The sequence below is a fragment of the Cyrtonyx montezumae genome, unplaced genomic scaffold (assembly GCF_038088225.1).
Source record: "Cyrtonyx montezumae isolate F1298 unplaced genomic scaffold, pur_monq_1.0 scaffold_8, whole genome shotgun sequence".
In the NCBI taxonomy this organism is placed as follows: domain Eukaryota; kingdom Metazoa; phylum Chordata; class Aves; order Galliformes; family Odontophoridae; genus Cyrtonyx; species Cyrtonyx montezumae.
In genome coordinates, this window is record NW_027072089.1 from 19,125,689 (window position 1) to 19,149,157 (window position 23,469).

General features: G+C 45.4%; 1 long non-coding RNA gene across 1 annotated transcript in view; it reads right to left on the reverse strand.

Moving 5' to 3' along the window:
- Nucleotides 1-3,685: 3,685 nt before the first annotated feature.
- The window catches only part of LOC136058661 (uncharacterized), a 30,715-nt gene continuing 10,931 nt past the window's right edge, over nucleotides 3,686-23,469 (reverse strand). The window contains exons 2-3 of the long non-coding RNA XR_010623147.1: nucleotides 16,158-16,268; nucleotides 3,686-3,942 (exon numbers count right to left, since the gene is read on the reverse strand). This is a non-coding gene — a long non-coding RNA (uncharacterized LOC136058661). The remainder of the gene's footprint in view (nucleotides 3,943-16,157; nucleotides 16,269-23,469) is intronic.

The window sequence follows — 23,469 nt, forward strand, 5'->3', positions numbered from 1 at the left end:
GTGATCACCTCCATCATTTCCTCCTCCATTTTCTCAGTTGCTGTTGTGTAAATTAAGCCTTGGGACTATGAAATAGAGAACATGGTAACCCACCTCAGCTGTGTTTGTCCTTAGTGCCCCATTGAGCTTCTCATAGTCTTTATCATCGTGTTCTGTGAAAGGCAGAATGAAGCCCCAAGAGCTGTGTAGCTGAGGAGTTAAACTAAACTGTGAAGGTCACTTCCAGAATAACTCATCTTTTCTCCCCAGATCACAGCCTGGATTGTTTGAAAGAATGTTTTTATTTCTGTGTGAAAAATAAATAAATAAATCCCAAGAGGTTTTAATTCGTGACCCAATGATTCAAATGCACTTAGTGAAATGTTGGCTCAATTCAGATGGGGTTTGTAAACAATTTGGCACTAAATCTTTGCAGCCCATCTCTCCTTATGCCCAGGAGCACAACCAGAACCCTGGAGGAAAGGACTGCTCCGCAGTAAGTCACGACTTTATGATGGTGTAAAACAACAACAAAAAAAAAGCCCCAAACAATTAATGGTATACCTGCCACTTATTTATGAGTACACAGAAGCAATCTGAAAGCTGTAAAATCCATCACCAGCCTTGTTTAAGACATAGGTGCCCATCACTTTTATTGCTGGCAGTGCAATAGCATTGTAGAGCTTGTTAAATAAGTTGGGTCAGATGCACAGGTGGTGTAAATCAAACTGCTGCAGTTACTCCAACACACGAATGGTCACATGGGGCTCAGGGAGGCCTCGTGCAACCAGTGCTCCTCACAGAGCTCTGACAGCAGCCATAGACTCCACAAGCTGCAGAAAGGACAGGTTCTGGCATCCCATCTCACCCTCCTGAAGCCTCTGCTGCTGCCCCTTTGTCCGCCCCATCCCTCCGTGTTCACTCCCTGTTCTCATGTCCTGTTCAGGGTTGTGGAGATGGCAGCTGCAAACAGATTTAGACAACAGTGGAGGAATGATTGTTTTTACAGGAAATGTCAGGGTAAGACTGAGGGCTGTGTTTCTCCCCCCTGGGAGCTAGAGGAGGAGCTGGATTTTGGCAGCAGACTGTGTTAGCACAGTGCTTCAAGATGAGTAAATAGCTCAAGGTAAAAGGGTGGTGAGGATTTACCTTGAGTTGCTGCCACCTGAGAAAGTGCACTCATTGCTGACTTCTCCCACAGTGGAAGGAAGAGCCTGCACCTGAGCTACGGCCATGCAGCCTGCCTCCCCTTGTCCATCTCCCAACCTCATGATGTGGGATCAACAGGGACACAGCCCTGCTGTACTCAACCAGGGATGGTCAGGCAGTCTGCTGGGTCCTCCTCCCCTGTAACACATCATCTAGTCCAAATCCCCTGCAGTGAATAGGGACACCTGCAGCTAGATGAAGTTGCTCTAGCTGTCACTTGGCAGCAGCCATGTTTGCACCTTGGCCTGGGCTGTGCTCAGTGGGACCCCTGGCAGCATATTTCACAAGATGATTAAGGCTGGAAGGGACCTCTTCTGGAAGACTTCTGGTCCAGAATGGCTTCCTCCATATATCCACTGCAGTTCTACAGTGTGATGAACTTCTTGATACATCCATCTCTGTAAATCCCCAGTCAGTGCAACTCACAACAAGATGAGCAGGCTTGTTTTTTGCGTCACAGGTGACAGCTCCTGCTGTGCCAGTGCCATCTCATCATGAAGTCAGCACAGAGTCTGACTGTACACCTTCCTTCCTGAATCCTATCTCTCAGATCTCACTTTCCCAGCAGCTGTGGGATGAGCAGCATCAGCAGCTGTGTATCTGAATGTCTGAGCCTCGGGTCGTGGTTCTGGGGCTGGTTATCAGCCATAGTGCATTGCATAGCTCTGCCTGGCTGACATGAATGCTACACACAAGGCTCCCTTGTGAACCACAGTGCTTTTCAGCGCCTTCTTACTTCCATATGGTCTCACTGGTTCAGAGAATGCTGAGTTTCTGTGCTGGATTTGCTTAGAAATGCACCAGTGTGATTCTGGCCTTTGCTGCCCCGCTGGAGCTCCTTCCCCAGCAGCCCCTTCCCTTCCAGCCCCTTCCACGGCTATCACCACACACTACAAGCTGCCAGCTGCAAGTGGCATTCAGGTGGCTGCCTCTGTTTGCAGAGCTCCTTTGGCAAGGGGACAGGGAGCTCCCAGCTGCTGCCAGGTAGCACAGACCTTCTGACCATAAAGGTGCGTTGCCTTTGTCATTTCTGGGCTCTGCAGCACAGGAGATTACTTCAGCTGCAGCACATTACGTGAATGGGATACTTGTCACCTACAGAACTGTGGGATCCATCCACACTCCATCCCTGCTCTGATAGACCCTGGCACTCTGTGTCAAGTCAGTGATGGGCATTAGGACACACAGGTGTGTGAAGTCTGCCAGGACACCAAGGCTTCAGAATACCTCAGGCACTTGGAAGCCAGGTGAGTATCACAGCCCAGCTGCACCAACAGGTGCTCCAGGCACAGAGCAGCAGCTCCCTGCAGCCCAGAAGAGGCCCGAGGAGGAGCAACCCATCCCTCTGCAGCTCATGGGTACTGCGTGGAGCAGATCTCCACCTGCAGCAGTCGGGGAGCCCACGGTGCAGCAGTGGATGTGACATGAAGGACCAACAGCCCACAGATACCCTGCAGGAGCAGACACCCGGAGCTGCAGCCCGTGGGGAGGAGCCAGCAGTGCCCCAGAAGGGCCAGGGGAGCTGCCTCCCTTGGAGACCCATGTGTAGCTATTCTGGAAATACTTCTACATAGCCCCGTGCCCCCCGTGATTGCTTAGGCCCCCTCCCTGCATCGCTCACAGGCATTTTCCTGTCTGCCAATTTTCCTTCTTATTATGCAGAGCGGGATTTGGCGTGCTGCAGCACAGCTCCAATTCCCTCTCGCCCCCCGGGAAGCTGTGCTGTTCCCCAGCTCCTCACAAGAAACAGCAGTCCCACAGGAGCCCCACGACCCTGCCCCACATCTCCCTGCTGGACATCCAGCAGCCACTATGAAGAGCACAGGGCTGTAGCACTTGTGGACTTCTCACATGGCTGCTGCCATTGGCATCAGATGTTGTCTCTTCCCATGTTGAAAGCCCACCAAAACCCAGCCAGGCTACAGACCTGAAAGCAGCCCCCAGCTGCACAGCACACCTGACCTCCTGTCAGCTTCACCTTGTTAATAACTGATCCAGGAGCTTAGGCAGGGATATTTTGAAAACCATTACCCCACGTTTGGCCCTCTGGTGAGTGATAAATGACAAGTGTCTGTGGCCACTGCTCCCACAGTCTGGAAACTACACTTGTTTTCTCTCTCAGCCCCCTTACTTTGGTGAAATGAAAAGGGAGTCAGTGATATTTGGGTGATGAGGCACTGGCACAGGCTGCCCAGAGGAGCTGTGGGTGCCCCATCCCTGGAGGAATTCAGGCCGGGTTGGATGGGCCCTGGGCAGCCTAATGGTGGGAGATATTCCTGCCCACAGCTGGGAGCTGGAACTGGGTGGGCTTTAAGGTCCCTTCCAACACAAAACATTCTGTGATTCTATGGTTCTGTAATTCTTTGATTGTACGATATGTGCGGCACCTGATGGAGTCAGCTGGTGGCTTCCAGACATCCGCTGACACACAGCCCATGCAGGCCCTGCCCCAGGCTCTGAGGTCTCATAGCCAGTTCAACAAATAGCAAGGAGAAAAGCAAGGGAGGGAAATGCATTTTTACGGAGGTCTAGGTTGCTTTGGTGTCACAAACACTGAGCAGAAAAACCCCAGTGAGCTTCTCCACCCTGGCTGGAGACTTGGGAGGGCCTCACCATGGGCATGTGTGAGCTGCCTCTGCCAACACACTTCACCTTTACAGGCAGTGGAGCAATAAGGCACTCAAGTCACAGCTGAACACGCTTCATGGGGGAACCACTGGTGTGCTGCACTGTATTTAGGTCAGCCTGGATCATCTGAAAAGGAATGCAGGAAAAAAAATAAAGACAACAGAGAGGGCATTTTCCTTCATAAAGATGTTAAAGAGCCATCAGGCAGAAATGATAAGGGCAAAGAAAATATTAACACTTTGCATCTCTGGCCGCAAGAGAACAGGTATTTTCTCAAGCAAGGATCTGATTACTGAGAGTAGATGATGAGGAATTAAGAAACCAGAAGATAAGATCAGGAATAGTTAATAAAAACCTTGGGATCGATAACAGCAGAAAAAAGGAAAGGCCACATGCAGCGTGCTGAAGGAAATGGGCAAAGAAATTAGCAAACCTTTACAGAATTTCAAGAGAAATTCCTGAGGACTGGAAAACATAACTAAAAGCAATTGCTGGGGAAAGCAACCCGAGGGCAAGTGACGGCTACATCCAATCAGCCTGAAATCCTTTCCTGGAAGGTCTTAAAGCTCTTCAAAGGATCACTTTGGAGAAACATGTAGAAGAGGAAGGCCTTCCCAGGCACCTCCGAGCGGCCTGAACTCACTGAGATCGCTGCTGGCGGAGCAGAACACTGCAGTGGCACATGGCATGAATTCCTGAAACAATGTCTGGCTTGAAAAAATTTCAAAAAGAGAAAACGGGAGAGGTAACTGAGCAAAAAAACAGCTGAGCTACATGGTAACTGGAAACATTTGACTGCCCAGAGAGGTGGTGGAGTCTCCTTCTCTGGAGACGTTGCAGACCCGCCTGGACGCCTACCTGTGCAACCTGGGCTAGGGAGCTGCTTTGGCAGGGGGTTGGGCTCCATGATCTCTGGAGGTCCCTTCCAATCCCTACAGTTCTGTGATTCTGGGATTGTCACAACTGTCCTTTCATGTTCTGTCTCTAGACAAGTTATGTGGCAAATCCAAGTCTCTTCATGGGAGTTTTGTAAAGCAGCTGTAAGTTATGTTAAATGTAACCATGCTGTGATATTATAGAGACAAAGGTGAAACATCAGGCTGGCTCTGCCTGTTGGATTGGGTAAATGTGGGAAGAAACCCCCATGTCTACCTGGATGACAGCAGGGGGGACACAAGGGGGACTGCAAGTTGTGCAACTGCCATATCATTAAAAAAACCTCAAGCAATACCTTGCAATGCTTTAATGAAATACATGTGATTGATTCACTAATAAAAGTAAATATAGAAAATTCTGGTGGTAGCAATATAAACAAATAAAGGCAACCTACAAATGAAAACCTACACATTTTTCAAAGCACTTCAATACCAGTAAAATATTTAACCAGGTGATATTGCTTTGACATTTCTGTCTCAACCTCCCCACCAGGAGCGATGCTCAGGAAGTGACACACTGCTGATGTGTCGTTAATTTATACTCTTTTATTTTCTATGCTCTGAGGATTTTTTTTCTATTTAGTTTCAATTTCTTTCAAATAAAGTGCCACACCTCATATTCATGGTATTCATTCTTATAATGCTTTGTAACTTCTTCTGTTTGTGCCAGTACTTCAGAAGTAGCTGACTAGAGGGGGAAAAAATCTACTACCAATGTTGTAATTCCATCCATTCCATTGGACAGCGGCGTCTCATGAACCACTCATCCCAATGACTCCATCTTTATGCCCTGCTAACAACACTGTCATGCCGCACTAGCCAGAGAGCTGCCGTGCTTTCAGCTGGCCAAGAGCAGTACAGCTGATGTGCCTGCCATTCTAGCAGAGACATGGGGCAGGAAATGGGAGAACCAATAAATGCTCCACTTCAAATGCTGAATTCAGAGCTGAAGAATTGCGAGCAGCTTTGGTCATGTTAAGTTTGATGTTTAAGGAGCTGGCGTTAATCATTTCTTGCATGAGGAACTAGTGCAAGTCTTGCATGCAAATTGGCAGCTGAAGGGAAAACACCATGACTGCCCATACTTATGTCTACACCTATGTTATCTATCAGAGTATTGAATATCCAGGAAGAACGATAGATTTTTCAAAAGAAGCCAAAAACAGCAAAAAAAAACAAACTTCTAAATCCTTCAGGGTTTCCAAATCCTCTTAGAGTTTTGTTACTTGCACAAACACACACAAAGACAAACACAGCAAGCAAGCACTCTGGCATCAGCATCCTCTTCCATTCCTCCCTGCAGGTATGGAAGCTGGATGAGCTCTGCACTCTCTGCAGTGGTCCATGTCCCTCGGGGTCAGCACAGCCAGCTGAGGCATCAGACACTCCTCCCAGTTTCTGGGAACTGCAAACTTGTGTTATGGTAGGAGGCTATCAGGCTGGTCAAGCATGACTTTCCTGTCATAAATCCATACTGACTACTCTCAGTGACCTCCTGGTCCTTCACGTGTCTGGAAACTGTTTCAGTAGTTGCTCCATCACCATCCTAGGCACTGAGGTGAGGCTGACTGTCCCACAGTTCCTAGGCCCTCCTCACCTTTGCTGAAGATAAGAGTGACAATTTGCTTTCCTCCAGCCTTCAGGAATCTCTCCCACTTGCCACACGCCTGATGAGATAGCAGTTTGTTTTTGTTCCACTCTAGCAGAAGGCACAGAGCAGGCATAGGAAAACTCATTGGTTTGGTGTTTCTCACGTGCAGAGTACCAAGAGAAGACCCTGTATCTAGGACACAGCTATGAAGAGACTGAAATGTTTTGCTGTCCTTCAGGTATGCTGGTTCAAATCCAAAGCAAAGTCCAGCATCTCTGTGCAGACACTGTAGAAGAACAGGTTTCTGAAATGGGGTCAGCTCCTGTGCATAAGCCAGCTTTCCCTGTAGGGCCACACCGCAAGAGGCCAGAACTTCTCTAAGCAGCCCTACAACACATGATGCAAAGGGCAAGAGCTACTTCAGGTGTCAGTATCAGGTGTGAGTGCTTCCCATGAAGTGCCTGTATCGCCTGGGAAAGGGTCATGCCACTATTTGTGCTGTTGTTGTGAGAAACCACAGGAGAATCTTGTGTGTGGACATGGCTATCATAAAAACATGTCCTTAAATGCTACTCACAGACTTGATGTCTGTACAACTATTTCAGATAAGTAGGTGATTTCCTTAGGTAAAAGCCTTGGTAGGTAATGTGATTGCAGGAAGAAGATGCCTTCCACTACTTTGGCTTAGTTATCCTCCACGTAACTGAGAAAGCAGCTTTGTGGAGCTTTTTGCCTTGCTGCAGTCAGGTTTCTTAGATAAACCCACGAGTCATGTGCCATCCTGCCGGGGGAAGCCAGGCAGAGGGTATCAGGGTCAAGACAAGAGATGACAATGAAGCAATGATCTGACAACTGCATTTGCGTGTGTCCAGTTCTTTGTTATTGCAAACCTCCTGCAATTCATAAGTTCATAAGTTCATAAGTTCATAAGGTTGGAAAGGACCTATAAGATCATCTAGTCCAACCATCCTCCTATCACTATCTCTACCCAACTACTAAATTAAGTCCTTTAGCACCTCATCTAAACGCTTCTTGAACAGCGCTAGGGATGGTGCCTCAACCACCTCCCTAGGCAGGCCATTCCAGTGCCTGACCACTCTTTCAGAAAAGAAATGCTTCCTGAGGTCTAATCTAAATCTTCCCTGGCGCAACTTGTGGCCATTCCCTCTCGTCCTGTCATTACTTATCAGGGAGAAGAGGCCTACCCCCTCCTCACCACAACCCCCCTTCAGGAAGTGGTAGAGTGCAATAAGGTCTCCTCTGAGCCTCCTCTTCTCCAGACTAAACAATCCCAGCTCCCTCAGCCGCTCCTCATAAGACTTGTGCTCCAGGCCCCTCACCAGTTTTGTTGCCCTTCTCTGAACACGCTCCAGGGCCTCAATGTCCTTCTTGTAGTGAGGGGCCCAAAACTGAACACAGTACTCGAGGTGCGGCCGTACCAGAGCTGAGTACAGGGGGATGATCACCTCCCTGCTCCTGCTGGCTACACTATTTCTAATACAGGCCAGGATGCTGTTGGCCTTCTTAGCCACCTGGGCACACTGCCGGCTCATGTTGAGCCGAGCATCAACCAACACCCCCAGGTCCTTTTCCTCTCTACATTCTTCAAGCCATTCTGCCCCAAGCCTATAGCATTGCATGGGGTTATTGTGGCCAAAGTGCAGGACCCGGCACTTGGTCTTATTGAACCTCATCCCATTTTGCTCAGCCCAGCTGTTCAGCCTATCCAAATCCCTCTGAAGGGCCTCCCTACCCTCAGGCAGTTTGACACATCCTCCCAGCTTTGTGTCATCTGCAAACTTACTGAGGGTACACTCAATTCCCTCGTCTAGGTCATCAATAAAGATATTAAACAAGATGGGCCCCAAAACTGACCCTTGGGGGACACCACTCGTAACAGGACGCCAGCTGGACTTAACTCCATTAACTAACTAACTCCAATTGGCTAAAAAAAACCAGAAGACTCACTGGATGCATGTACCTCCAGCCTGACCTGTCTCTGTCAGAAGCATGTGTTGAAATAACATCTAGAGGTCTGGCTTGGGGAGTTCTAGGGATGGAGATGTTATATCCTTGTTGCTTCCCAGGTAAAAAGGGAGTCATTAAAGGCCTGGATCAGAATAGGCTCTTTCATAGAGAAATATGAATGTTGATCCCAGTTTTGAAGTTTGCCACCAAAAGGGATCTGGAAACAGATTTCTGAAAGAAGCAAGTCAGTGTTTTATGTACCTTGTACCTCATGACTGCTGAACCCTTTCTTCCACCTCTTAATGCAGAAGCAGACTGGCAGAGAGAGGAAAAGAGCAGGACGGAGCCTTGGTGTTCCCCTCCCATGCTCTGTGCTTATCCTCTGATCTCCCCTTTCCCTCCATGTCATGCCACTTTGCTCCACTTCCCCACAGTGCAGTCCGTTCCCCAGTCCCATTCACGCAAACCCATCAAAATGATGCTGCAGCCCCTGCATTTCCTCAAGTTACCTCTGGTGTGCAGGCATTTAGGAAGGAGCCCTTTTTCTTACATCCACAGCCGACTGGAGCTTTACAGAGCAAAACCACAACCTTACACTTGCAAACAGCAAATCTCTGACAGATCGTGGAGCCTTTAACTTCAGAAACAGTACAAGATATATGTGTTAATTTGTGGTTAAGGCCTATTTATCTGGAGCAGTACTGGAGGGTGGCTTGGTCTTTCCTGTAGCAGAGCAGCTAGAACTGCCAGAAGAGGCATTAAAAGTTAATAAAAAAGTCTGAAACACACTCATTAAAATACTTGGAAAACTTCACAGTTTGGCTTCATACCACAGAGAGAGTATATGAGAACTTGACTGGGCTTGCCTGCCTCCCAAGCAGACTGTCTTGACTTAATACTTAGAAAAAAATCTGCCTGGCGCCCGGTGCAGTGCTAAAAAGCCCCTGCTATGTCAGATGCTGTTGTAATTTGCCCTGGAAATGCATCTGAAGCAAAGGAATGTGTAAGCACAAGTCCAGAGCTCAAACAAGGGGAAATACTGATTGCTGTACAGATTGGTGAATAAAGATGGTATTTTATTCATTTTAACCCACAGCCCAAAGTTCCAGGGGGTGATAGCTTATTCCAGCCCCTTCTGGTTCATCTGGTCTCTGAGAGCTGCAGACACTGCTCCCTGAGCACTCTCTGGACACCGCAGCATCATGCAGCCTGGCCCTATCTGGAGCCATTTCAAGGAAAACCCAGACCTGTATTTGACCTCATTCTTCTATTTACTCACCACACTAATTAGGTCAGGCAGAGTGAAGGCCAACAAGACAGGTAGGATGGACTATTTGCATAGCTGCAAGCGGTTTCTATCTGATTGAGTGGAGTGGATTGAACCATAGGTGGGTTGTGGGTCAACAGGTTGTTTGAGTTTCACATTCATGGATGCACTCTACACAACCAGCGAGTTTGTCACACTGCTCTGCAGCGCGTGGCATCGGCTGTCAGGTCACAAACTATGGCCCGATATTGAGCTGTTGTGGCAGCTTTGAGGATCCGGACTGCTGTGGGTAAGGACTCACGTAGCAGCACCTGAAGGACAAACCCTTAGCTCATTTACTAAAGGCTGCCTGATTTCCACCACAGCATTATTGTCTGTCTGAAAGTGTGAGCTTTAATGGTGCCAGAGCCTCCAGTTTATCAATAGCATAAATCCATTTTGACCTAGTATTCAGTTCTAGGATGAAAATTAAAAGATATATCAAGTACCAGATTGGGATTCCTATCTAATCCCTGTTCCTCTTACCCTACTTTGCTTTCCCAAGTTGCAGAGTCTGGCTAATATTCCACTATTACTATCACATTTGGGATTATCTTGCTATCATGTTTATCCTGCTTCATTCAGAGTACAGTGATTACCTTAGGAGTAGGACATAGTAACTAGTGAATTCTGTACCTATTAAAACTTCTATTAGTGCAAGGCGAACACAGACTTTGGATACCCTTGGCTCTGGGATCTGCTATCTTCATGTGATATCACCAAGATGAAGTCAATCACAAACTGATGCAAAGGAAGTTCTGCACAAATGTGTGTGGGAACTTCTTCCCAGTGCAGTGACGGAGCAGTGGCACAGCTGCACAGAGAGGTGGTGGAGTCTCCTTCTCTGGAGACGTTCCAGACCCGCCTGGACGCCTACCTGTGCAACCTGGGCTAGGGAGCTGCTTTGGCAGGGGGCTGGACTCCATGATCTCTGGAGGTCCCTTCCAACTCCTACACTGTCTCTCAGTGCTTGTCCCCTTCTCTCATCACTTCTTATTCCTCCAGCAGTCCTGCTGAGACCTCTCTTCCGTTCACATTAAGGCAAATTCCAACATCCAAGCATTTCTATGCATTTTTAAAGCATGTTCCTTACTTGCTCTGAATCCAGATATCTGGCCAAAGAATCAAGTTACATTACCATATTTGCAGTTGGTCCTCCTAGACTAACATCTATTATTCATTTCACAAATCTGCCAAAATTTATCTGCTTAGATAAATTGGCTGAGGGAATAAAGATTGTTCAGCCTGGAAAAGAGGAGGCTCAGTGCTGACCTTATCACTCTCTCCAACTGCCTGAAGGAAGGTTGTGGTGAGGTGGGAGTCAGTCTCTTCTCCTCTGTAGCTAGTGATAGGACTAGAGGGAATGGCCACAAGTTGTGCCAGGGGAGATTCAGGTTGAATGTTAGGAAATACTTCTCTGAGAGAGTGGTCAGTCATCTCCAGGCTGCCCAGGGATGTGGTGGAGTCATTGTCCCTGGAGATATTCAAGAAACATTTAGATGTACTGAGAGACATGCTTTAGTGGGAACAATAGGTGGTAGGTGGATGGTTGCACTGGATGATGTTAGTGGTCTATTCCTGATTGTAAGATTCTATGACTGTGATTCGAGGATCAGAGCTCAGCTTCTCCAGACCTCTGTGCCTTATCTCCTTTCTTCATAAGAAGCTCTCTAAAAGACTGCTTGGTAGATAAAGGCCACTGCTGAAGGGATGGAAAGGTGCCCACAGAGTGGAAGGTATGCACACACCTCCCCCTTCTACAACTTCTCTGTTATCAGTAGAGAACAAAGAAAACACAGATGTATATCTGATGTGTTTACATGAAAGCTGCAGTATTTACTGATGCTTTTAAGGTCATATTTTGCTTCAGTCAAGCAATGAAAAAAATCTCAAGAATATCTTGCAGCTAGTTAGCTAAACACATTTTTCTACCTTGGGATTGGGTAAGACATATACTCACAATAAACTTTATCTGAGGAACAGTTCAAGGAACTGGCACGAGAGTCCAAAATCCAGTAACTCAAGGTCACTCATCCATCCATGGACTTCAGGCAGGCTGAACAGTGGCCATAAATCATTACACTCGACACCACCTCGGTGGCCTGTGTAAAACCTGTGAGTCTGCATTGAGTTTCTGCGGGAGGAACATTGTATCGCAACAGCCACACTCAGAGCAATAACTGCTTGCTTCCATCACAGGCTCAGACACCAGTGAGTATAGAAAAACAATGTTTCATCTGATCCCTGGGTGTTTCAGTCAAAGCATGTATGGGAGAATATGTCACCTAGTTGTATTTTGGTGGAGCTATAAATACAAGAAACTGCTGTCTGCAAACACATCAGGACACAGACCCAGTGCTCCTGCCATCACACTGTCCTAGCAGGGGAGTTAACATCATGGTAATGTCTTTTTGCATCCTAATAACTTTCTGGAAGCTACGTAGGCATCATCACAACAACATCCCAATGTGTCCCAGTTACCCAGAAAGACAGCAAACTTCAAAAATTGGAAATGGAAAGCAGATTGCCTAAGGCTTTTTGACAGTTCACAAATAAATATTCAGTCTCTTGAATAGAAGTCTGTATATTCTGAAACAGTCTTCCTAGAGTACGGACTCACAAGTGTAGTAGTTCAAGGCTTCTACTTGCTCACTGGGGTGTCAAAAATCTATTTCCATGGTCAAATTGCTCCCACAGTCAGTGCTGAAATGTACAGCCCTGGTCAGTGTGGGAGGCAGGGTGTTGACTAAATGGACCATTCTGATCCAGTAGTTGTCAATTACTGCTACTTGAATCTCCCAGGGAAAAAAAAAAAAAAAAGAAGAGAAAATGAAGAGAAAAATGAGTTATTTTAAGTCCTTGAGAATGTAAAGTTCAAAGTAATTTTGCATTGTTGTATCAGTTATGTCTCAAGACTGCCCATAACATAAAACCAAAGATGCAACTTGAGCTAAAGCAAAGCTTACTGGAAGCTACTTAAATAGCTCCCCAAAATAGTAACCTCCTACAATAAAAGAAAAACAAGAGCTGAGCATGCACTAAAACATGTGTGAAAGAGAGTGCTTGTAAATATTCCCCACAGTCTGCGTAGGAGTTGTGTGGAGATAGCCCAAACACCTCCAGCAGCAGAGGAAGGAGATAAATGGGAATCTATTTGGCTGAATTTTTGGGAAGAAGATTTTAACATGTGCTGAAACGAGGGATTGAAGTTATCAAAATCCTGGCAAACTTAAATAATAAAGGCCATAGATGTGCATGCTGCCATTTATAGCCCCTGTCCCAGCAGAAGGATTTTAGAGTGGTAAGAAAGTGTCTCTCGTCATATAATTCCTCTTTTCACCCCGCACCTTTCTGTGTTTCAGCTAAAATCCTGCAGGAACGAGTCACACATTTACTGTGTGTAGCAAACTTGAGCTAGTTGGAAATACCGTTCTCAGTTGAGAGGATCCATGAAGTATTGGCAAAATAATTAAGTTATGTAAACACTATTCTTCTGCTTTGTCCAACCTATGCAAATCCCAGCCTTGGTCCGGTAGCTGTTCTTACACAGGCACAAGGGAGCTCTGCTGCATGCACACACTGGCAAACACATGTGCACACACCCAGATGCATGTGCATGATAAGATACCTGGTAGCATCTTCTCATTAGAAGCTGCTCCCAGCTTCCTCCTACATGGCTCTATCACAGCCCTGCCAACATCTGCCTCTCTGGGCTGAAGTGCTTCTATGCTGCCTCAGGCTGTTTCATCTGCTTTTCCACTTACCTGGGTTTTATACTGTCAGCCAAAAAAGTTCAAGGGTTACCAATGCAGGCAGAAAGAGGAAAAAAAGTTAGCCCACCCTAATTTTTCAAAATGTGATATAAATAACTGTAAAAGCTTTGTAGCTGCTGCAGGTATGAAGGCTTGTGAATACCATCTATTAAACCCAAGTCCATCTCACTGAGGCAAATGCATTTCGTCTTCGTTTAGGCATGGCATGGTGAGAACTGGGGGCTCACAGAGATGTCTCTGGCAGCTGTACAAGTGGCTGCACCAGAGCAATGGGAATATTATGACTTGCCTGGAAGAAGTTGGGAAAACTGATGTCAGCCCTAGAAAAAAGGATCTCTACTTTGTGCATGCCAGATATTGGCCATCTACAACTGTAACTAGCTACACTGATACAACAAAACCTGGCAAGTGTGGATGCAGCTCCTTAAATTAAACAATGCAGCATTTTTGTGTTGGTGGCATAATTATGTCTCCCAGGAACTGTGGATTTGACATGTTCACTTCAAAGTTGGGACTTACTAAGACCTGCTTACTAAGACCTGCAAGGATATAATCACAAAAGCACATACAGCTTTTCTCTTCTTAGCTGCACTCATCCATCATGCTATCCTCACAGCACACTTTCCAGGGTGGCAGCTCTGGTAGGAATGTAAAAAAGTCACCCACCTGACTCTTCTTATCAAAAGCTTCCAAAGAGGAGCAGGTAGGCCTGTTACTAGCAAAAGTACCCAGGAAATAGAAGAGTGGCTGCAATCTGATTGTAATTTTGGGGAAAGCCCAGCTCTTCCAGTGGTAGAACAGCCCATCCTGTGAACACAATGTGTCTCCAGATGAGGAGGCAGGATAATTCTTGAAACTATAATGTCCAGTAATATCAAAATATAAAATAAGTGTACCTATATTTGAACCTAACCATTTTCTTCTCACTCCCACATTCACTGTAGTTGTCTATACATGTAAACTGTGTAGACAGGTATGTGCACAAATACGTGCACACACTGGCCAAAATGGGACTTAAGAAGCATCAGAGTGAACATGTGCAAGTGTTGGTATGGAAAAAAAACATGTATGTTCCTTCTATTTCTTAATTGCCAGTTTACTGCTGATGCAGCACTCCAATGTGTCCTGGGCCACTACCAGCCTTTGCACATATATGTGGTACGTATGTACACATGTCCAGGCAATAGCACTGGCTGAACTTGGAATAGGTATTATGAAATAATGGCCGTGTGGATTTTTTCAGTGACATTTAAGTGGGAGATGTATCATTTTCTCCCTGCCACAAACTCTCATGAACAAATTAATCCCCGTTTAAAACACACTTTGCCACACTATTTTATTAAAAAGCAATCCTATGGGGCTGCACACCTGCTAATCTGCAGCCTTGATTTATCTGTGGTCAGCTCTGTCCTTTACTTCTGCTTTTAATTCATCTCTGTTCAAACTGCTAAATGCCCATATTGCTTGATGGGCAGATATCCCCCTTCACATCTTCCTGCTAACTGAAACAAGACTGACACTTTGGAATCTCCTCTCAGAATGGCTTTTCCATTGCCTGCTCATTCATGATGCCCTTCTCTCCATTTTGAACAAATCCAGAGTGAACACGGCCTCCCAGATGAATCTCAAAGAACCTGGGCATGAAACCCACCTCTCTGTTGCTGTCTTACATATTGTAACATGCTAGAACTATGCTTCCCATATATTGGTGGCTCATAGTCATGCTGTGACTGACTAATACAGCGTGATGCAGCTTGTGCTCCAGATCCAGCACAGCACACTCCCATCCATCCCGTCATCTCTTCCCCACAGGAAATGGTTGTTTTGGTAGCAAACAGTGCCCAAGAACTGGACCCGGCTAGAGTTTCTGTCTCATTCCTAGGAGGAGAAGGAGCAAACAGCAGAACCTGGAGCTCTTGTCAGGTCCAACTGTGGGGAAGCAAAGTGCTCTCGGGCAACTCGTCCTCTTGCAAGTGTGTTTGCACAAGGAGTGACACAGCATGGTCAGCAAAGGCCTGAGCCACAGCTGTTACTTCAACAGCCTATAAGGGGAAAGGAGAGACAAGGTGTCTCAAGTCTTGGCTGCAGCTGAGTTCGAACTGCCCTGAATAGACATAGATCTTTTTTCCAGCAAACCTCTGTTTCCAGCTGAGGAACAGTTAGCTTATGGGAGAACATATTAGAAAACATCTGCCCCACTACATTTCATGTAACTTCTTTTACTATTCACCACTGCCCACTGCTCAAACCAACACATCTTCTGTGGTTAGCAACTCATGCGTCCCATCTGACAATACTTAACACTGCGTCATCAATTAATGCCACTGGCTCCTTTTGACTTCTTGTGCCATAGCTGGGAATGAGACATTAAATAAAGTCCATTCCAAGTCCAGTTCTAGAGGAATTCTACCAGTAATCGCTTCTGGCATGTTCTCATTTCATCATAACCTTTGTTATGTCAGTGCTTTCCTCACCTTAAAGCTTTCCTCAGTGCTTTTGTTTGTCAGTGCTTTCCTCACCTTCATATTCCAATTTCTTCTATATATTCACTTTTCTGGAATTACTTCAACCTCTTAGGGCAGACTGACTTCATCTGCCTTGTCTGAAAAGGTCAGTTATCTTACAAAAAAAAAAAAAAAAAGAAAGAAAGGCACTATGTTAATTTGTAATAATCTACCTTGAAAAATTTCCTGTGCGTTTCATCCCGTTTCCAGTTTTTGTTTTCTCTTTCCTTCAGTGTGGTTTTTATGTCCAACTGATCCACATACCTGATGTATGAGCAAGAGGGGAAAAAAAAGAGGAGAGCTGGTGCTCATTTCCCTTCTGTACTCCACTCTGCATCTCTGATTATTGCAGCTCTTGATGCACATGCAGGCAGCCTAAAGCAGAAGAAACAAAACAAGGAGTCAAATCATGAGCTCTCCCATGGAGGTCTCCCATGGAGCAGGGACTGTGCATCCTTCCTGACAGAACCTGTAGCCTCATGAAACTCAGAGCCCTAGGGGCTTAGTCAAATATCTCATATAGAGATGAAACACTAAGAATTATTAAAAGACAATTAACAGGATTATCTTTCCTCATCCTCCATAAACTGCTCTCTATCTAAGCTAGGAGGACATGAACTCCTCCTAGATTGAAGAGCTCTTGAATAGGTGCACAACATAAATTTAACAACTTCCTCTGTGCTGCTTGGCTACCATCCCACAGAAGATAACACTGCAGAAGAAGCATTGCTTTTCTCCACCAGGGCTGCAACTTCGTTATTGCCTCCCCAGCAGATCTCTGTTGCAGAGGAGTCTGTTTCTGGGGAGTGTAAGGGTGTGTGGATAGTTTGCTTTCCACATACTGCATTTGGAAGTAGACAGCGTGGGAAAGTTCTTGTGTAAACTCCATGCCAGGCAAGAGCATGCCTGCGTGGCATGAGTGCTACGTTCAGTGAGCAAGGAGGCTCTGTATCAACTTGTTGATGCTTAAAGAAAGGATGGTGCCTATTGATTAGGGCACGTAGGCAGATGAGGAGTAGACAAGGAGTAGAATTTAAGGATTTGCAGCTTGCTGGGCGTGGCCTGCTTGTGAGAAAACAGCTGGTGAACATACCATGCATTTAACCAGCTCTGCAAATAAGCACAGCACCGGTGCACCAGGGAGGCCCTCCTCACTCTGCCCCTCAGGGAGGCAGGCAGGCGTGAGGTACAAGCAGCATGGGGAACTGCCAAGACAGCAGGCGCCGGTGGTTAGCACACCGCCAGCCTCCCCAGAACTGGAGGAGCCTGGGGCTGGGCGTTTTGTAAAGGGTGCAGCCCAGATAGCCAAATCCTGCACGCCCCACAATAGGGCACCAGGGTGGGGGATAGTAACTGTCACAGTCCGTGTTTCCACACCGCCCCAGCGGGTGGTGAGGAAGACTCAGAGCTCAGACTGCCCTTCCCTTAGCCAAAGGCAGCCCCAAAGGCTTATTGTCTTGGCTGCAGCCTGTTCCTCTTCCCAGCAGCAGGACAGGGAGCAGGACCTGCTTAATGGAGGCTGTGGGAAGGACTTTTCTGTGAGATCTTTTTTCTAGTGGACACAAGAAGCGTGCAGTGTGGTCTAGGGAGCTGCTTTGGCAGGGGGGTTGGACTCGATGATCTCTAGAGGTCCCTTCCAATCCCTACAGTTCTGTGATTCTGTGAAGACGAGCTCACAGATTGTGTTTCCTTTACCTCAGGGAGCAGGTCTTCTTGTTCTGTACCAATTAATCACTTTGGTGAGATAAAGACTTTAACTCCAGGTTGCTCTGCATATAACTTGGGCTATCTGAAACTGTGAGGTGAGTGCAACCCTCACTGCAATGAGTTTCTTCTCCCTCCTCCTGATCTCACTCCAAACCTTCACCAACATTCACTGAAGATACAGCTATGCTGCAAGAAGATCCAGGTAGAGAAAAAAGACTCTCAGAAAGAGCTTAATAAATGGAAATATGGCATATAAGAGAGCTAAGTGGCCTGCACAAACTCCCAGCAACTGGAATAGAAAAGCTCAAGCCAGCCTCTGCCATTTTGCACATACTTAGCTCTCCTACCCGCTGCTGATGCAACAACTTGGAGGACAGATGATGATCCTGCTTTCAAGCATCTCCTGGCCCCTGCTGGAGTCAGGTTCCCTCCAGGAAACAGATCCCTGGGAACAGTGATATCACATCCTTTCATCCCGCATGCCATGTACATTTCTTAGCCCCAAGCTGTGTGCATTCTGTGCATACTGCATGTGATGGAAATCAAAATGCCCGGGAAGAACAGTTTAAAACTGGTCAGCCCTGCAAAATGACTGCACATATATTTATTTGGCTGATGATTCCTAAATCAACAGGACTTTGTATTAGCACAGGCCTGTCTAACATTTGGTGAACTTCAACAAGAAAAACAAATTAAAAAAATAAATAAATACAATTTTAACTTCATCATTTTATGAGCTTGAATGTTACAACCAGGAAAAAAAAAAAAAACAGAACAGAAGCTTTGAGCACTTCTGATACTGGATAATCTATAAACTTTTTGTTTAGACAAAGAAAATCTGAAATGTATTGAGAATATTTTCCTTTTTTGTTGTGAAATTAATGTATTGTCTCCCACATGATCAAGTGATAAAGATGTAAAAGTGATTTTGCCCAGATACTATTTTCTCCATTGCACTTTTTTAAGTAGAGGCTATACATCACTCATAGTGTTCTCTTCAGATAATGCCAAACAATAATGAGACAGAACATGCAGATTTCAAATAAGGCAGGACAATAATATGAAGAGAACTTGTAATAAAGCAGTCAGCTCTAGGTTTCTTTAACAACATTTACCTTTAAACAACTGCACTGAAGTACATCTCAGTTTATCAGCTTTTAAATAAAACGGCTGAACAAACAGTCCCACCACTGTTGACATTTTGACTATGACTTTTAGCAGGAGGACATAAAAATGCATGCATCTCCATGAAGATTAATGTAAAATATCTTGAAAGCTCCCTCGGTTTATTTCAGTTTGTTCTAGTCCCCTGGCATTCAGGACTTAGTCATTCCACATAAGCTATGACTCCTCAACCCTAGATTGTTAAGATCTGGTCCCCGTACATTTGTGTTTAGTATCAAGGGACAGTCATGTTTTTCTTAACATTTTGCACTGTTTGGCTTTTCAGAGTAAAAAGAGCTAGTTAAACAGCTAGGTAATATGCTGGGAATGACCTTGCATAGAATAAGAGAATAAAGTTTGCATAAAACTCATAGTTTTGTATGTCATCTTGGCTACCCTGAAAAAGGATGGATAACAGCATGGAATTCCAACTACCTCTGTCTTTCCTGCCTCCCAGGCAAGCTGTCGGGCTCAGTTCTGTATAAGAAAATATTTCATGGCCAGGTCTTACTTAACTGTGTACTTTCCAAGAAGGCTTGTGTCATTGACTACCCTGGCTGCCAGACCCCAACCTATGGCCTTCATTTCAGTGACAGTCAAGAATCACAGAATCACAGAACTGTAGGGGTCGGAAGGGACCTCTAGAGATCATCAAGTCCAGCCCCCCTGACAAAGCACCTCCCTAGCCCAGGTTGCACAATAACAGAAATTTATGCCAACATAGGATTTAGTGGCAATGAAAAAGCATGTCTTAAGCTGAAAAGATGAAAAATAAAATATATGGAATCCAGTATGCAAAGAGAAAGCTTCTGGAGAAGAAAACATGGCTGTGGACTGCAGCCAGACAGATCACTTGGGCCTGGCTACCACAAATCCAGTACACATCATGTCCTTCCCGGGATATATCCCAACCCTGAGAACTCAGTGCAGATGAAAACTCTGGAGACCAGATTCTCAGCTGGTATTAATTAGCAGAATTTAATAATAGAATAATTTAAATCAGGAGGTAATTGAATAGCTCATCTCTGGTTTTTGCAGATTGCATTTGTGACACTTCTTTTCCCATACTCTGCTGGAACCTTCTGCATGACTGTCATTATGTAAAGCACAGAACGGTGTTTTTCCCCTACATGTGCTGACCAGAAGGCCATAGATGAAAGAATGGACAAGAGCCTCAGGAAATCAGCTAGCCTGGCAGTTTACCTTGCAGCAAGATTAGTTGTACTTAGACTGTAGGGCTGTTTCATACTTCCAGATCCCACAGCCTGTGAAAATTCCCGGGTTACTTTTTAATGACTGGGGAAGTCTGCCCACTGAGTAAGATAAAAATCAGAAGTAATCTGAACCCCTGCAAGTGCACAGCAGCTTTTGAAGCAGCCCCTTGCCAAGATCCTGACAAGATAGCAGAGAGATTGTGCTGGGAAGCAGCAAGGAACCCAAACTGCAAACTCAAGGATCCACTAGCAGAATATTTTCACATGTGCATAGACAAGGGAAGTAAACAGGCTCTGGCTGCTGGCGTCAGTGATGTTCTAGAAGCTTGGAAGAAGTGGAAGCTATCCTGTGTGATTAAGCCAAAGGATTACTTGAGTTCAGCTGATGAGCATGGTGGAGGGACTCAAGACTGCTGAAGCTGTGGGCCCCTGCAGCCTCTGCATGGGACTTTAATAATCATTCTCCATGCTCGTGCATGCTGTACATTGTCTGTTACTCCAGCTAACACATATCTGTTTCCTAGCTCTCTCCAGATCTTTTCTTTAAATGTGCCAATATGTTCCTGATGGATTCATTCAATGATTTATCAGGCACGGAATAGCCAGAAATATAAAACTGAGATGCACAGACTATTTCTTCAAGTAAAACCAATGAAGCTGAATTATTGAATGCAAGGAGTCCTCCAGGGAGAGTGTTTCGGTACAGAAGAAAATAACTGCCATTTTTCATTTGTTCTGACTTTTTTCCTTGGGCTCAGAAACAGTTTGCCTAAACCAACACAAAGACACTGAACCAAGTGTTCTCACCATCCGACTGCACCTCTTCAGTAGCACACCTACAGCTGAAGAACAGAATTCAGTATGCCAACTGCACTGACGACACAGAAACAGAAACAAAATGTTCTTCTTGCCATTAGAATAAGAAGTCATATGCTTGTTAATTCACTTTAAGTTTAGCAAATCATACTCCAGTAACTTCTAGCTTAATCTAATCTTGTTTGCCTTTTAGCACCTAATTAAGAAGACAGATACCACAATAAGCATAATAAATCAACCAACTTGCAGCAGCACCAAACACAAACACATCCACAAACCTGAATGGGGAATAACACCTGACAATCTCAAGGAGATTATGTTATCTGTCATTTCTGTTGGAGCCTCCCTATAACTTAAATTAGGACACATCGTATATGGTCTTGGGCACTGTCCCAACAAACAGAAGGGCACAAGTCTTGATGGAAAGAATTTGTTCTTTTTTGATCTTTTTTTTTCTGGAATCATTTGTCCTGCACTGCCATAAGGGCTTAGTGGAGAGATTTCAGTAGAACTGTTGTCCTTCAGGACTTTTTTAGTCCAAAGCCTGACACGGATAGTGAGCCTACTGAGGCACACTGAACAGATGCACCTGGGTATTTATGTGAACATGTACATGCTTGTCTGTGGAAGGGGAAGACAAATAAAGTCAGAAAACAATATAATGTCTCAAGACATTCATTTTTTTTTTCCAGCAATTACATGAAGTCTACACCTTTAATTAAAATTAAATGAAACTAGCTCTACACCTTTGACCCATGTCAGAAAAAGCATCAACAGCTGCCTTCATGGCATAACATCAGAGCAGCCACAGCTTTTCTGTTCTCTAAGGTAATCAGTTGGAAACTGAAGATCTCAGCTGGACCACCACTCTGTATTACTTCAAGGCAGCACACTTCTCTTTTGGGGCTAAAGAAATATAACGAATGGCAGCTCATAAAAAGTTCCAGGGCACAGCTAGAGTGCCAGGCCCTTGTTCCAGCTGCATGACATTAAAGTACCTAGAGAAAGGCATGGGGTCACCTTGAGATGCCATATTTCAGCATGCACCACAGACCATACATCCCTAAAAAGGTGTGCCCATGGCCAGTGACCAAGAGCATTAGAATTAAGTGGGCTAGGTCCTGGCAGGGTCAGTGGATGGCATGGGACATTTCCACAGGTGACACAGTGCTCCTGTACACTGAATAAGTATCACAAGGCACAGTCTGAGCTCCTGACCCTCTTTCCTGTACTTCTTTGCTATCTGGAAGTTCAGACTCTCCTCCTAAGGGAGACACTTAGGCTGAGCTGAGTACTGCTGTTGCCAAAGAAGCCAAAGAAGGCAGAGATGACAATTCCCATTATGTGATAATTTAGTAACTGGTGTACTTGCCACAAAATGGGAGAACACCTCTAAATGCTCCCTCATCAGCATGATGATAACCCAGGCTTTCCTCACCCACCCAGATATACCCTCAGGCTTTCTCTCTTCCTGCTCCAGATCTGTGTTCCTGTCTGCTCTCCTTTTGACAGCCCCAGCCCTGGTGGTTAGAGAATATAAATATTAATGAAAACTGTGGGTTTGAATGCTCTTGGGCTGAGCAGAGCATTGGATCTAGGTGCTTCCCAAAGCTAAAGCAGAGTGCCAGCTTTTGTACTCATTTCTAGGGGCAAGCAGAAGCATCACCACCATTAAGGGCCACATTCTCATGATGGCAGCTGCAGTGCTCTGTGGTGAACTCAGAGATAGACATAGGGGCAAAAACAGAGTGAAACTTGGTGGATTTTAGTGCTCTTCATGCTAGAAGTTTATCTGCACCTTTATGTGTGCACTCCATTTCCTGCATGCACAGGGAATATGGGTACTTTAGATTAAGGCTATGCTCAGGAGAAGGTATTTTGCTTTGCATTCTGAAGCTAAGGTACCTACATTTCATCAAAATTCTGTTTCAAGCATTCTGACTCTCACTGAAAGTTGCTAGTAAAGCAGATACCCAAGAGCATTATGTCACAATAGCAATTAAGTGTCCTAGTTTATTGGAATAGGAATTACAGCTGGAATTAAATGGAATTTTAAGTGAACCCAAACAAAACATGGGAAGACAAATATTCTAAATCTTCCAGATTGCTTCAAATAGTGTGTTTCATGCCTTGGAGCTCAGCTGTTATCCACTGCCACGGGACATTTCAGCAAATCCCCTTTTCTAAAAGGTGGCTCATATAACAACATAAATTTACCCCTGGCATAATTCATCTGCTTTCAATCCCAAGAGTTTATTTTGCTTACTGGATGTTTCCAGACTATGAAAAGTTGGAAGAAATAAAATGAAAGAAGTCTTTCTATGTGAAGGGAGGGGACAGCACTAGCACCTCTACGCCAAAATTCAGGCACACCCACAACGGTGCAATTAGTGTACCATGGCCTACAGAACTGCATCTTCCAAGGAATCTCCCAAGATTAAGGCTCATGGCAGCCTTGGGAAAAGCACTGTCTTTCTCTGGCTGTATCTATAGCATAAATGGAGCACTGTCAGGGGATGTCCCAGGGCACTGGAATTCAATCTTCTATAAACAGTTGACATAATCCTTGGCACTGGTTTTGTTGAAGCCAACTGGCAGAGCTGCTGAGGAGTTAGCACAACCCCAGGACGTTCCCAATAGACATGCAGATGGCAGCCATTCTGCTTCGGAGGGAA